The 14,106-nt window shown below is 40.5% G+C and overlaps 1 non-coding gene across 1 annotated transcript; it reads left to right on the plus strand.

Annotated features, from left to right (window-relative positions):
- Positions 1-2,894: 2,894 nt before the first annotated feature.
- LOC112712345 (small nucleolar RNA R71) lies at positions 2,895-3,002 on the plus strand. The gene has a single exon (XR_003157763.1). It is a non-coding gene; the product is annotated as a small nucleolar RNA R71 (small nucleolar RNA).
- Positions 3,003-14,106: the final 11,104 nt, after the last annotated feature.

The following is a 14,106-nucleotide window of genomic DNA, read 5'->3' on the forward strand; positions in this document are numbered from 1 at the left end:
GGATCCGGGTTCACACTTTGATCATGGTTCTTGGTGATCCATGCATTGGCATAGAACTTTTGAACCATTAAGATTCCGACTTGTTGAATGGGGTTGGTGAGAACTTCCCAACCTCTTCTTCGGATCTCATGTCGGATATCCGGATATTCACTCTTTTTGAGTTTGAAAGGGACCTCGGGGATCACCTTCTTCAAGGCCACAACTTCATAGAAGTGGTCTTGATGCACCCTTGAGATGAATCTCTCCATTTCCCATGACTCGGAGGTGGAAGCTTTTGCCTTCCCTTTCCTCTTTCTAGAGGTTTCTCCGGCCTTGGATGCCATAAATTGTTATGGAAAAACAAAAAGCAATGCTTTTACCACACCAAACTTAAAAGATTTGCTCGTCCTCGAGTAAAAGAAGAAAGAAGAGAGTAGAAGAAGAAGAAATAGAGGAGATGGAGATGGCCTTGTGGTTCGGCCAAAGGGGGGAGAAGTAGTGTTTAGGTTGTGTGAAAATGAAGGAGTGAAGAAGGGTTTATATAGGAGTGGGGGGAGGGTGATGGTTCGGTCATGTATGGGTGGGTTTGGGAGGGAAAGTGGTTTGAATTTGAATGGTGGGGTAGGTGGGGTTTTATGAAGGATGGATGTGAGTGGTGAAGAGAAAGATGGGATTTGATAGGTGAAGGGTTTTTGGGGAAGAGGTGTTGAGGTGATTGGTGAATGGGTGAAGAAGAGAGAGAGAGTGGTGGGGTAGGTAGGGATCCTGTGGGGTCCACAGATCCTGAGGTGTCAAGGAAAAGTCATCCCTGCACCAAGTGGTGAGCAAAATTGCTCTTCATGCCAATTCTGGCGTTAAACGCCGGGCTGGTGCCCATTTCTGGCGTTTAACGCCAAATTCTTGCCCTTTTCTGGCGTTTAACGCCAGTCTGGTGCCCCTTTCTGGCGTTAAACGCCCAGAATGGTGCCAGACTGGGCGTTAAACGCCCATCTGCTAGCCTTACTGGCGTTTAAACGCCAGTAGGTTCTTCCTCCAGGGTGTGCTATTTTTCTTTCTATTTTTCATTCTGTTTTTGCTTTTTCCATTGATTTTGTGACTTCTCATGATCATCAACCTACAGAAAACATAAAATAACAAAGGAAAAATAGATAAAATATAACATTGGGTTGCCTCCCAACAAGCGCTTCTTTAATGTCAGTAGCTTGACAGAGGGCTCTCATGGAGCCTCACAGATGCTCAGAGCAATGTTGGAACCTCCCAACACCAAACTTAAAGTTTGAATGTGGGGGTTCAACACCAAACTTAGAAGTTGGTTGTGGCCTCCCAACACCAAACTTAGAGTTTAACTGTGGGGGCTCTGTTTGGCTCTGTTTTGAGAGAAGCTCTTCATGCTTCCTCTCCATGATGATAGAGGGATATCCTTGAGCCTTAAACACCAAGGATTCTTCATTCACTTGAATGATCAATTCTCCTCTATCAACATCAATCACAGCCTTTGCTGTGGCTAGGAAGGGTCTGCCAAGGATGATGGATTCATCCATGCACTTCCCAGTCTCTAGGACTATGAAATCAGCAGGGATGTAATGGTCTTCAACTTTTACCAGAACATCCTCTACAAGTCCATAAGCTTGTTTTCTTGAGTTGTCTGCCATCTCTAGTGAGATTTTTGCAGCTTTTACCTCAAAGATTCCTAGCTTCTCCATTACAGAGAGATGCATGAGGTTTACACTTGACCCTAGGTCACACAGAGCCTTCTTGAAGGTCATGGTGCCTATGGTACAAGGTATTGAAAACTTCCCAGGATCCTGTCTCTTTTGAGGTAATTTCTGCCTAGACAAGTCATCCAGTTCTTTGGTGAGCAAAGGGGGTTCATCCTCCCAAGTCTCATTTCCAAATAACTTGTCATTTAGCTTCATGATTGCTCCAAGGTATTTAGCAACTTGCTCTTCAGTGACATACTCATCCTCTTCAGAGGAAGAATACTCATCAGAGCTCATGAATGGCAGAAGTAAGTCCAATGGAATCTCTATGGTCTCATTTTGAGCCTCAGATTCCCATGGTTCCTCTTTGGGGAACTCATTGGAGGCCAGTGGACGTCCATTGAGGTCTTCCTCAGTGGCGTTCACTGCCTCTTCCTTCTCTCCAAATTCGGCCATGTTGATGGCCTTGCACTCTCTTTTTGGATTTTCTTCTGTATTGCTTGGGAGAGTACTAGGAGGGAGTTCAGTAATTTTCTTGCTCAGTTGTCCCACCCGTGCCTCCAAATTTCTAATGGAGGACCTTGTTTCAGTCATGAAACTTTGAGTGGTCTTGATTAGATCAGAGACCATGGTTGCTAAGTCAGAGGTGTTCTGCTTAGAACTCTCTGTCTGTTGCTGAGAAGATGATGGAAAAGGCTTGCCATTGCTAAACCTGTTTCTTGCATCATTATTATTGTTGAAACCTTGTTGAGGTCTCTGTTGATCCTTCCATGAGAGATTTGGATGATTTCTCCATGAAGGATTATAGGTGTTTCGATAGGGTTCTCCCATGTAATTCACCTCTTCCATTGAAGGGTTCTCAGGATCATAAGCTTCTTCTTCAGATGAAGCTTCCTTAGTACTGCTTGGTGCATTTTGCGTTCCAGACAGACTTTGAGAAATCATATTGACTTGCTGAGTCAATATTTTGTTCTGAGCCAATATGGCATTCAGAGTATCAATCTCAAGAACTCCTTTCTTCTGATTTGTCCCACTGTTCACGGGATTTCTTTCAGAAGTGTACATGAATTGGTTATTTGCAACCATTTCAATTAGTTCTTGAGCTTCTGTAGGCGTCTTCTTCAGATGAAGAGATCCTCCAGCAGAGCTATCCAAAGACATCTTGGATAGTTCAGAGAGACCATCATAGAAAATACCTATGATGCTCCATTCAGAAAGCATATCAGAGGGACACTTTCTGATTAATTGTTTGTATCTTTCCCAAGCTTCATAGAGGGATTCTCCTTCCTTCTGTCTGAAGGTTTGGACTTCCACTCTAAGCTTACTCAATTTTTTGAGGTGGAAAGAACTTTGCCAAGAAGGCATTGACTAGCTTTTCCCAAGAGTTCAGGCTTTCTTTAGGTTGTAAATCCAACCATGTCCTAGCTCTGTCTCTTACAGCAAAAGGGAATAGCATAAGTCTGTAGACCTCAGGGTCAACCCCATTAGTCTTGACAGTGTCACAGATTTGCAAGAACTCAGCTAAGAACTGATGAGGATCTTCCAATGGAAGTCCATGGAACTTGCAATTCTGTTGCATTAGAGAAACTAATTGAGGCTTAAGCTCAAAGTTGTTTGCTCCAATGACAGGGATAGAGATGCTTCTCCCATAGAAGTCGGGAGTAGGTGCAGTAAAGTCACCCAGCACCCTCCTTGCATTATTGGCATTGTTGTTGTTTTCGGCTGCCATGGGTTCTTCTTCCTTGAAGATTTCTGTTAGGTCCTCTACAGAGAATTGTGCCTTAGCTTCTCTTAGCTTTCGCTTCAAGGTCCTTTCAGGTTCAGGGTCAGCCTCAACAAGAATGCTTTTGTCTTTGCTTCTGCTCATATGAAAGAGAAGAGAACAAGGAAATATGGAATCCTCTATGTCACAGTATAGAGATTCCTTGAGGCGTCAGAGGAAAAGAAAAATAGAAGGAAGAAGTAGAAAATTCGAACTTATCAAGAAAGATGGAGTTCGAATTGTTCATTAAGGAATAGTGTTAGTCCATAAATAGAAGGATGTGAGAAGAGGGGAAGAAATTTTCGAAAATTAAGTAAAATATTTTAAAAACATTTTGAAAAACACTAATTGATTTTCGAAAACCATGATTGAGAAAGAAGTAAAGTGATTTTTTGAAAAAGATTTTGAAATTAGAAATCAAAAAGATTTGATTGAAAACTATTTTGAAAAAGATGTGGTTAAGAAGATATGATTGATTTTAAAAAGATGTGATTGAGAAGATATGATTTGAAAAACATTTTAAAAAAAAGATTTGATTTTAAAAATATAATGACTTGGCTATCAAGAAAAGATATGATTCAAATATTAAACCTTTCTCAATAGAAAAGGCAACATACTTGAAATGTTGAATCAAATCATTAATTGATAGCAAGTATTTTTGAAAATAGAAAGAAATTGATTTTGAAAAAGATTTGATTGAAAAGATATGATTTGAAAAAGATTTGATTTTGAAAAGATTTTGAAAACTAAAAAAAATTTGATTTGAAAACAAAATCTTCCCTCTTGTGCCATCCTGGCGTTAAACGCCCAGAATGGTGCACATTCTGGCGTTTAACGCCCAAACTACTACCCTTTTGGGCGTTTAAACGCCAGTTTGTCCTTCTTCACTGGGCGTTTTGAACGCCCAGCTTTTTCTGTGTAATTCCTCTGCAGTATGTTCTGAATCTTCAATTCCCTGTATTATTGACTTGAAAAGACACAAATTAAAAATATTTTTGGATTTTTAATAATCAAAATGCAACTAAAATCAAATAACAATGCATGCAAGACACCAAACTTAGCGGTTTGTATACTACTGACACTAACAAAATGAGAATGCATATGAGACACATAAACACTCAAGTCAAGAGAATTTAAAAATCAGAGCAATGAAATCATCAAGAACAACTTGAAGATTAATGAAGACACATGCATGAATGCAAAAGGAGTAGAAACATGCAATTGACACCAAACTAAAAATGAGACTCTAGACTCAAACAAGAAATATTTTTGGATTTTTTTCGAAAATTAAGTGGAAAAAGAAAATAAAGGTATCAAAATTCTTAATGAGAATTCCAAGAATCATGTAATGTTAGTCTAAAGCTTTAGTCTAAAGAAATTAGACATGGCTGAACAAGCTTCAGCAGGACATTGCATTCAAGAGCTAAATTGATGAAAATCAATCAGCTTTGGTGATGATAAGAACATCACCTTGAAACACTAGAATTCATTCTTAAGAACTCTGAAGAAAAAAAATACCTAATCTAAGCAACAAGATGAACCGTCAGTTGTCCATACTCGAACAATCCCCGGCAACGGCGCCAAAAACTTGGTGGACGAAATTGTGATCACTACAACTTCGCACAACTAACCAGCAAGTGTACTGGGTCGTCCAAGTAATAAACCTTACGCGAGTAAGGGTCGATCCCACAGAGATTGTTGGTATGAAGCAAGCTATGGTCACCTTGTAAATCTTAGTCAGGCAAACTCAAATGGTTATGAATGATGAATAAAACATAAAGATAAAGATAGAGATACTTATGTAATTCATTGGTGGGAATTTCAGATAAGCGTATGAAGATGCTTGTCCCTTCCGTCTCTCTGCTTTCCTACTGTCTTCATCCAATCCTTCTTACTCCTTTCCATGGCAAGCTGTATGCAAGGGTTTCACCGTTGTCAGTGGCTACCTCCCATCCTCTCAGTGGAAATGTTCAACGCACCCTGTCACGGCACGGCTATCCATCTGTCGGTTCTCAATCAGGCCGGAATAGAATCCAGTGATTCTTTTGCGTCTGTCACTAACGCCCCACCCTCAAAAGTTTGAAGCTCGTCACAGTAATTCAATCATCGAATCCTACTCAGAATACCACAGACAAGGTTTAGACCTTCCGGATTCTCTTGAATGCCGCCATCAGTTCTAGCTTATACCACGAAGATTCCGGTTAGAGAATCCAAGAGATATCCACCCAATCTAAGGTAGAACAGAGGTGGTTGTCAGGCACACGTTCATAGGTGAGAATGATGATGAGTGTCACAGATCATCACATTCATCAAGTTGAAGAACAAGTGATATCTTAGAACAAGAACAAGCGGAATTGAATAGAAGAACAATAGTAATTGCATTAATACTCGAGGTACAGAAGAGCTCCACACCTTAATCTATGGTGTGTAGAAACTCCACCGTTGAAAATACATAAGAACAAGGTCTAGGCATGGCCGAATGGCCAGCCTCCCAAAGTGATCAAAAGATCCAAAGATCAAAAGATTCCAAAGATCAGAAGATGTCAAATACAATAGTAAAAGGTCCTATATATAGAGAACTAGTAGCCTAGGGTTTACAGAGATGAGTAAATGACATAAAAATCCACTTCCGGGCCCACTTGGTGTGTGCTTGGGCTGAGCATTGAAGCATTTTCGTGTAGAGACTCTTCTTGGAGTTAAACGCCAGCTTTGGTGCCAGTTTGGGCGTTTAACTCCCATCCTTGTGCCAGTTCCGGCGTTTAACGCTGGGAATTCTGAAGGTGACTTTGAACGCCGGTTTGGGCCATCAAATCTTGGGCAAAGTATAGACTATCATATATTGCTGGAAAGCCCAGGATGTCTACTTTCCAACGCCGTTGAGAGCGCGCCAATTGGGCTTCTGTAGCTCCAGAAAATCTACTTCGAGTGCAGGGAGGTTAGAATCCAACAGCATCTGCAGTCCTTTTTAGTCTCTGAATCAGATTTTTGCTCAGGTCCCTCAATTTCAGCCAGAAAATACCTGAAATCACAGAAAAACACACAAACTCATAGTAAAGTCCAGAAAAGTGAATTTTAACTAAAAACTAATAAAAATATACTAAAAACTAACTAGATCATACTAAAAACATACTAAAAACAATGCCAAAAAGCGTACAAATTATCCGCTCATCAATATCCAAGAGGGATGAGATGCCTCAACAATATATGCTTTTCTGTGAAATTTTTGATGTTTGGGGCATTGACTTCATGGGTCCATTTCCAAATTCTAGTGGATATTTTTATATATTGTTAGCTGTAGATTATGTTTCCAAATGGGTGGAAGTAATTCCTACCCGCACTGATGATGCTAACACTGTTGTTTCCTTTGTGAGAAACCATATTATATGCCGCTTTGGATCACCACGAGCGATCGTGAGTGATCAAGGCACCCATTTTTGTAACAGGAGACTAACAGGATTGATGAAGAAGCATGGGATAATCCATAAAGTTGCAACAGCTTAGCATCCCTAAACTAATGGGCAAGCCGAGGTGTCAAACAGAGAAATTAAACGTATCTTGCAAAAGATAGTAAAGCCTCACAGAAAAGACTGGAGCACCAGACTACAAGATGCACTGTGGGCATATAGAACAGCATACAAGACACCCATTGGGATGAGTCCCTTCCGCTTAGTTTATGGAAAAGCTTGTCATCTCCCAGTTGAAATCGAACACAAAGCCTTCTGGGCAGTTAAAGAGTGCAACATGGGGATTGAGAATGCTGGAGCTGAAAGAAAGTTACAACTGCAGGAACTGGAGAACCTTCGCCTAGAAGCTTATGAAAACTCCAGAATATACAAGGAAAAGATGAAAGCTGTGCATGATCAAAACATCAAGAAGAGAGAGTTTCAACCTGGAGATTTTGTTCTCCTTTACAAATCTCGACTGAGGCTCATGCCCGGCAAGTTGAGATTAAAATGGGAAGGTCCATACAGAATAGAGAAGGCTGAACCGTACGGAGTTTATCACCTAAGCCATCCTTCAAGTTCTGCACTTATTAAAGTCAATGGACACCGTCTGAAGCTATACCATGGTGAGAAGGTGCAGAAGAGCAAGGAGCTTGAGATCTTTTGCCTGGAAGATCCCTGCATAGCAACAGATTGAGCTAGTGGTGCATCCAACTTACGGACGTTAAAGCAAAGTGCTTGGTGGGAGACAACCCACCGCGGTATGATCGTTCTTTTCTTCACTTTTAGTTTTTCTTCTTTAAATAACTATTCTCTTTCTTAGTGCTTTCATGCTCTTTCAATTACATGTCTTTATCTTTCTAAAAAAAAAAAAATTCGCCGCGCGACGCGATCGCACAAGCGACGCGTCCGCGTGGCAGGGGGAGTAGAGAAAAATAAACATGAACAGAAAGTTTCGCAGGAGCAACACTGGAGTCGTGCCAGAGGCACAATCTACTCCACGCGACCGCGTTGCTGACGCGACTGCGTCGCATGGAAATCATGGCCTCCCACGCGACCGCGTACTCCACGCGGCCGCATGCCCTGCATTTTCAACGTAAAAGGGTGCACAATGCTATATTGTGCGAGAGTGGTGCTGGATTGGTGCTGGAAGCACAATCCTGGTCACGCGACCGCGTCGCCGACGCGGCCGCGTCAATTAATTTCTGATGCACACTCACGCGATAGCATGACCCACGCGATCGCATCACCTTAATTTGCCAATTGAATTATATTGAACAGAGAGTTGTACTGGAGTGGGGCTGCACTTGAGCCAGCAGCACAATGTAGGTCACGCGACCGCGTGACCAACGCGATCGCGTCCCCCTTCCTGACGCGCATCCACGCGAACGCGTGCCTTCCGCGGCCTCGTCGCATGCGCCGCACAGCTCCACCCAATCAGCCAAATTATCTTATCTTTCTCTTCTCCAAACCCTACTTTTTCTTTCCCCCTTCTTTCTTCTTTCTCCCTTTCCCCTTCTACCTCACCTTTCACTTTCTCTCTCTCTCACCACCATTAACAAGGTTTTACCTTCTTCTTCCTTCTTCTCTTTTCTATCATTCTTATTATAGTATGTATATATATTATTATTTTCTTTTTCTTTTCTTTTTCTTTTCACATCTTTATGTTTCCTTCTTCTTCTTTTACATGGTGTTAGAAACCTTTTGAGTCATCATTCCTCATTATATGCTTGTGGATTATTGCAAATTGTTTGACAATTATTTTTCTCCTATTTAAGGGATTGCTTGCATGTTCAATTTCATACTTTTTATATCTTGTTTACCATGCATGCCATGTGTTTGTGAAAAAGCCCATATAGCACTATGCACTTTTCTACATTACTTTACTCAACTCTGCAATGCTTGCTTTTCACAAATTCCCTTTCATATTTTATTAATTAAATTTAATTGTCAATACAAATGTGATAGTTAGTTTGTTACAAATGGTAACCTAACTTGGACATTGAATATTTGATATATGCTACTCATGCCTTTTCCTGCATGCCAATACACCTCTTGCATTCTATTGTCCTACATGCACTTGCTATATTTCCATTGATGAGCTTTTCACATGTATTCCGGACCATGTGTTAGTGGGCCATTTATCTTTATTGTGCATTGACTATCACTTGCAATACCCTCTTCCTTGCTTTATCCCTTTGAATTTAATTTTCTTTCTCTTCCCTTCTTTCAGGATGGCCACCAAGAAAGGAAAAGAGAAAACTACTTCCAAACCACCAGCAAGAAGAGGCACTAAAAGAGCATTAGTGGCAGAGCCTTCTTCAACCGCCGTCAAGCCCTCAACAAAACGAGTTAAGAGGATAATAAAGGTTGACGACAAAGAGAAAGCCTTTCCAGCAAAGGACACTGCGCGATTTCCCAATCGCTACTGTGAGCAGATGTTCCCTATCCTAGCAGAAAGGAACTATAACAATGAATACCTTCTCATCCTCCCACCCAATATTGCCACCTTTGTTGAGCCGCAAATTGAGCGAAGACAATGGGGTTTCTTACGGAGACAGCCACGGCAGGTCAATCTTTCTTGGGTAGTTGAGTTCTACTCCAACTTCTACATACCGACCCTGCAGTCTGTTTATGTTCGGCAGAAACAAGTCCCCATCACAGAAGAGGCCATTCAGCAAGTTCGGAGTCTTCCCCCTATTCCAGCAGGATTGGACGCTTTTCAAGAAGCCACCCTTCAGCGCCAGAAATACCAATTTGATTGGGACTCTGTTCTCAAAGTCATCGCTTTACCTGGCAGCCGTTGGATCTACGGATACCACCGCAACCGCCCTAAGGGAATCTTGGCTTCCGCACTTACCTTGGAGGCTCGCGTATGGGCACAAATCATGTCCCATTACGTCTTTCCGAGCACTCATGAGTCCTCCTTCACTGCGGACATGGCTGTTCTACTATGGTGCATCCTTACAGACTAACCTCTGAATCTCTCAAGACACATCCGGAATGCTATGGAGCATGTACCAATCGTGGGCAACTTACCTTTCCCCGCCTTGGTCTCAAATCTTGTCTCACAGCCGGAGTCTCCTGCAGAGCTGGGGACACCAAAGTCATGCTTCCACGGGATGATCAATATGTCCCTAATGGGAAATACCTCAGATTTTCGGCCGCTACTACAAGCCAGCCTACTGAGCCGGTTGAAGATATTCCTTCTTCAACACCACAAGCATCTACCACTGAAAAATTGCTCCAGCAGATACTTGGAAAGTTGGATCGGCATGAACAGAAAGCAAAGATGAGGGAGCGTCGTAACAAGCGCCGATTCAAACACCTCAAGGAGCTACTCAAGGGACGCTTCAGAGACTCAGACACCCCGGACTCCACTTCTTCTACCAGCACCGGGAGCCATACTGGCCCCGACTGTGGAGATACTGCCACCAGCCCACCCCTGTTCCTGACAGATGGCACCGAGGACGGTGCAAAGCCTTAAGTGTGGTGAGGTCGATCAGTACCTGACTTCCGGAGGTAAATTCTCTTCTCTGACACCAATAATTAGGATATTTTAGTTAGATTTTTTCTTTCTTTTATAGAATAGAATAAATTGCATAGGTTAGGATAGTTGCATGCATGTTCTACTTGATTGGAAAGACAATAAGTTTCTTTTCAAAAAAAAAAATCTATCTTTGAAACAAAATTTCACTAATTTTTTTTCAAAGTTTTTATGATAAATCTGCTTGAGTTGTATTTGGAACATGATGTTTGAGCTAAAGAACACACAACCTGTGAAAGATTTGAGCCTTTATGTATGGTTACACTATTTAACCATAATTATTTTATTCTTGTGTGTTTACTTCTCTATGATTGTAATCTATATTTTGTTTTATCTTATATGTCCAATATTTATTATATTTACATGCTTGCACATGATTGAGGCCATTATTTGTTTAAACTCACTTATCCAAATCAAGCCTACCCTTTTCAATTACCCTTGTTAACCACTTTGAACTTTTAAAACCCCATTTGTTCTATATTTCACCACATTACTAACCTTAAGCTGAAAAACAATTGCATATCCCAAATTGAATCTTTGGTTAGCTTAAGATAGAATTTTGTGTGCTAGTTAAGTATGGGAAATTATGGGAACAGAAGTTGTTAAGGGAGTGTGTCATGAAAATTTAAAGGAAATTTGGATACCCGCTCATGTGAAGATATAAGAATGAAAAATCTATGTGCATTGATAAGCTTTATTTATTCAAAAAAAATATTCAATAAATAAGGGGACAAAATTACCCCAATGTTAAACTCAGAATTCAAAGATCAATGCACATATGATAGAATTAAAATACAAGGTTGAAACATGAGTATGGGTTGAAAAAGGGAATTATGGGTAACTAGGCATGAATTTAAAAGCATATAGAATATATGTATATTAGGTGAGAGCTTAGATTAATTAAAGATTCAATTTATAAAGCTCACTTAGCCATATGTATACCCTTACCTGCACCCTGGCCCCATTACAACCCTGAAAAGACCTCATGATGTTTGCATTGGTATATTAACTGTTGTTGATTGGTTAGGAGAAAAACAAAAGTTAGAAAGCATGACTAGAGAAGAATAGAGTGATTACCCTATACACTAGAGATTAGAGCGTACATACATTATCAGTGAGGGTTCAATGCTTGAATTTTCATGTTTCCAGCCTTCATAAGCTATCTTCTTGCACCTTTATCGGTTTTATTATATGATGATAGAATTAGTGGAATTTGATTTGTAATTGTTTTGAAGGGCTTATTTACTTTTGATCAAGTGGATAATAATCATATAGTTGCATTTATTTATGTATGTAGGATTGCATTGCATTTCATGAGTTTCTGCATGTTCATACTTATTTCCTTGTCTCCTTCAATTTAGCACGAGAACATGCTAATGTTTAAGTGTGGGGATGTTGATAAACCACTATTTTATAGTTTATATTGTGTTTAATTGTGTGGTTTTGTCGTGATCCTTACCCACTTATTCATCAATTTAGCATGCATTTAGATTTCCTTCCTGAATTTATTACATGTTTGAAAATTGCTTCCTAGAGACTTTAATTATTTAATTTTAATTCTCCTTTATTCCATTCGATGCCGTAATCTGTGTGTCAAGCGTTTCAGGCTTTATAGGACATGAATGAGACGAAGATTGGAGAGGAAGCTAGCAAAAATGGAAGGAACACAAGAGTTTGAGGAGATAACCAGCGAAAAGTGACGCGGTCGCATGGCTCACGCGACCGCGTCACTTTTCGCTGGTTATCTCCTCAAACTCTTGTGTTCCTTCCATTTTTGCTAGCTTCCTCTCCAATCTCCGTCTCATTCATGCCCTATAAAGCCTGAAACGCTTGACACACAGATTACGGCATCGAATGGAATAAAGGAGAATTAAAATTAAATAATTAAAGTCTCTAGGAAGCAATTTTCAAACATGTAATAAATTCAGGAAGGAAATCTAAATGCATGTTAAATTGATGAATAAGTGGGTAAGGATCACGACAAAACCACACAATTAAACACAATATAAACTATAAAATAGTGGTTTATCAGCCTCGGAAGTGGATTTATGCATCAAATACTTACTTCTGTAAACCCTAGTAGCTAGTCTAGTATACATAGGATAGTTTACTATTATATTCGACATCTTTGATCAATTTATGCGATCTTATACATTGGGGGCTGGCCATTCGGCCATTCCTGGACCTTCATCACTTATGTATTTTTAACGGTGGAGTTTCTACACACCATAGATTAAGGGTGTGGAGCTCTGCTGTACCTCGAGTTTTAATGCAATTACTACTATTTTCTATTCAATTCGACTTATTCTTATTCTAAGATATTCGTTACACTTCAACATGATGAATGTAATGATCTGTGACACTCATCATCATTCTCACCTATGAACGCGTGACTGACAACCACTTCCGTTCTACTTTAGACCGGGCGCATATCTCTTGGATTCCTTAATCAGAATCTTCGTGGTATAAGCTAGAATTGATGGCGGCATTCATGGAAATCCGGAAAGTCTAACCTTGTCTGTGGTATTCGAGTAGGATTCCGGGATTGAATGACTGTGATGAGCTTCAAACTCGCGATTTTTGGGTGTGATGACAAACGCAAAAGAATCAAGGGATTCTATTCCAACATGATCGAGAACCGACAGATGATTAGCCGTGCTGTGACAGAGCATTTGGACCATTTTCATTGAGAGGATGGGATGTAGCCATTGACAACGGTGATACCCTACATACAGCTTGCCATAAAAAGGAGTGACAAAGATTGGATAAAAGCAGTAGGAAAGCAGAGATTCGGAAGGAACACAGCACCTCCATACACTTATCTGAAATTCCCATCATTGAATTACATGAGTAATCTATCTTTATTTTCTGTTTAATTTATTATTATTATCCGAAAATCCAATAATCTCTTAATATAGTTGAATCCGCCTGACTGGGAGTTACAAGATGACCATAGCTTGCTTCATACCAACAATCTCTGTGGGATCGACCCTTACTCACGTAAGGTATTACTTGGACGACCCAGTACACTTGCTGGTTAGTTTTGTGGAGTTGTGACAAAGTGTGATTTATGTTTGAGAGCACCAAGTCTTTGGAGCCATTGTTGATGATCACAATTTCGTCCACCAGTACGCACACTTGGCTGAATGTTCTTTTGTGCGTACGTACAGATTGTTGTGCGTACGCACACATGCTATTTCCTTCTTGTGTGCACGCACACTTGGTTGTGTGCAAACTTGTCTGTGTGAGCTTTTCCTTGTTTTCTTCAAGTGTTCTCCCTCGTACATGCTTTCTTCCACTTTTGGCTATCCATTCTTGCCTCTATGACTTGAAATTACTCAACAAATATTTCATGGCACCAAATGGAATAAAAGTGGATAAATTGCTCATTTCAAGCATAAAATTGCATGTTTTCATATTTAAGTCCAATTTAGGGGCAAAACACAAAAGTGTGCTATTTTGGTGCCTAAGTATGAGTTTATGTGATGAAATCCATCCAAATCAAGCTAAAATATATCGAAAAATATGGATTCATCAGTGGCACTTTGAGTTGGATCGCCAGGAGAATGACTTGCTAGCGCTTCACCCTTCGTCAGATTCGATGACCACGGCCAATGGCGTTCAATTTGTAGCTGAGGAGATCAATGAACACTGCCCATGGCGTTTATCACATAC

Source organism: Arachis hypogaea, chromosome 1 (genome assembly GCF_003086295.3).
Source record: "Arachis hypogaea cultivar Tifrunner chromosome 1, arahy.Tifrunner.gnm2.J5K5, whole genome shotgun sequence".
Lineage (NCBI taxonomy): Eukaryota > Viridiplantae > Streptophyta > Magnoliopsida > Fabales > Fabaceae > Arachis > Arachis hypogaea.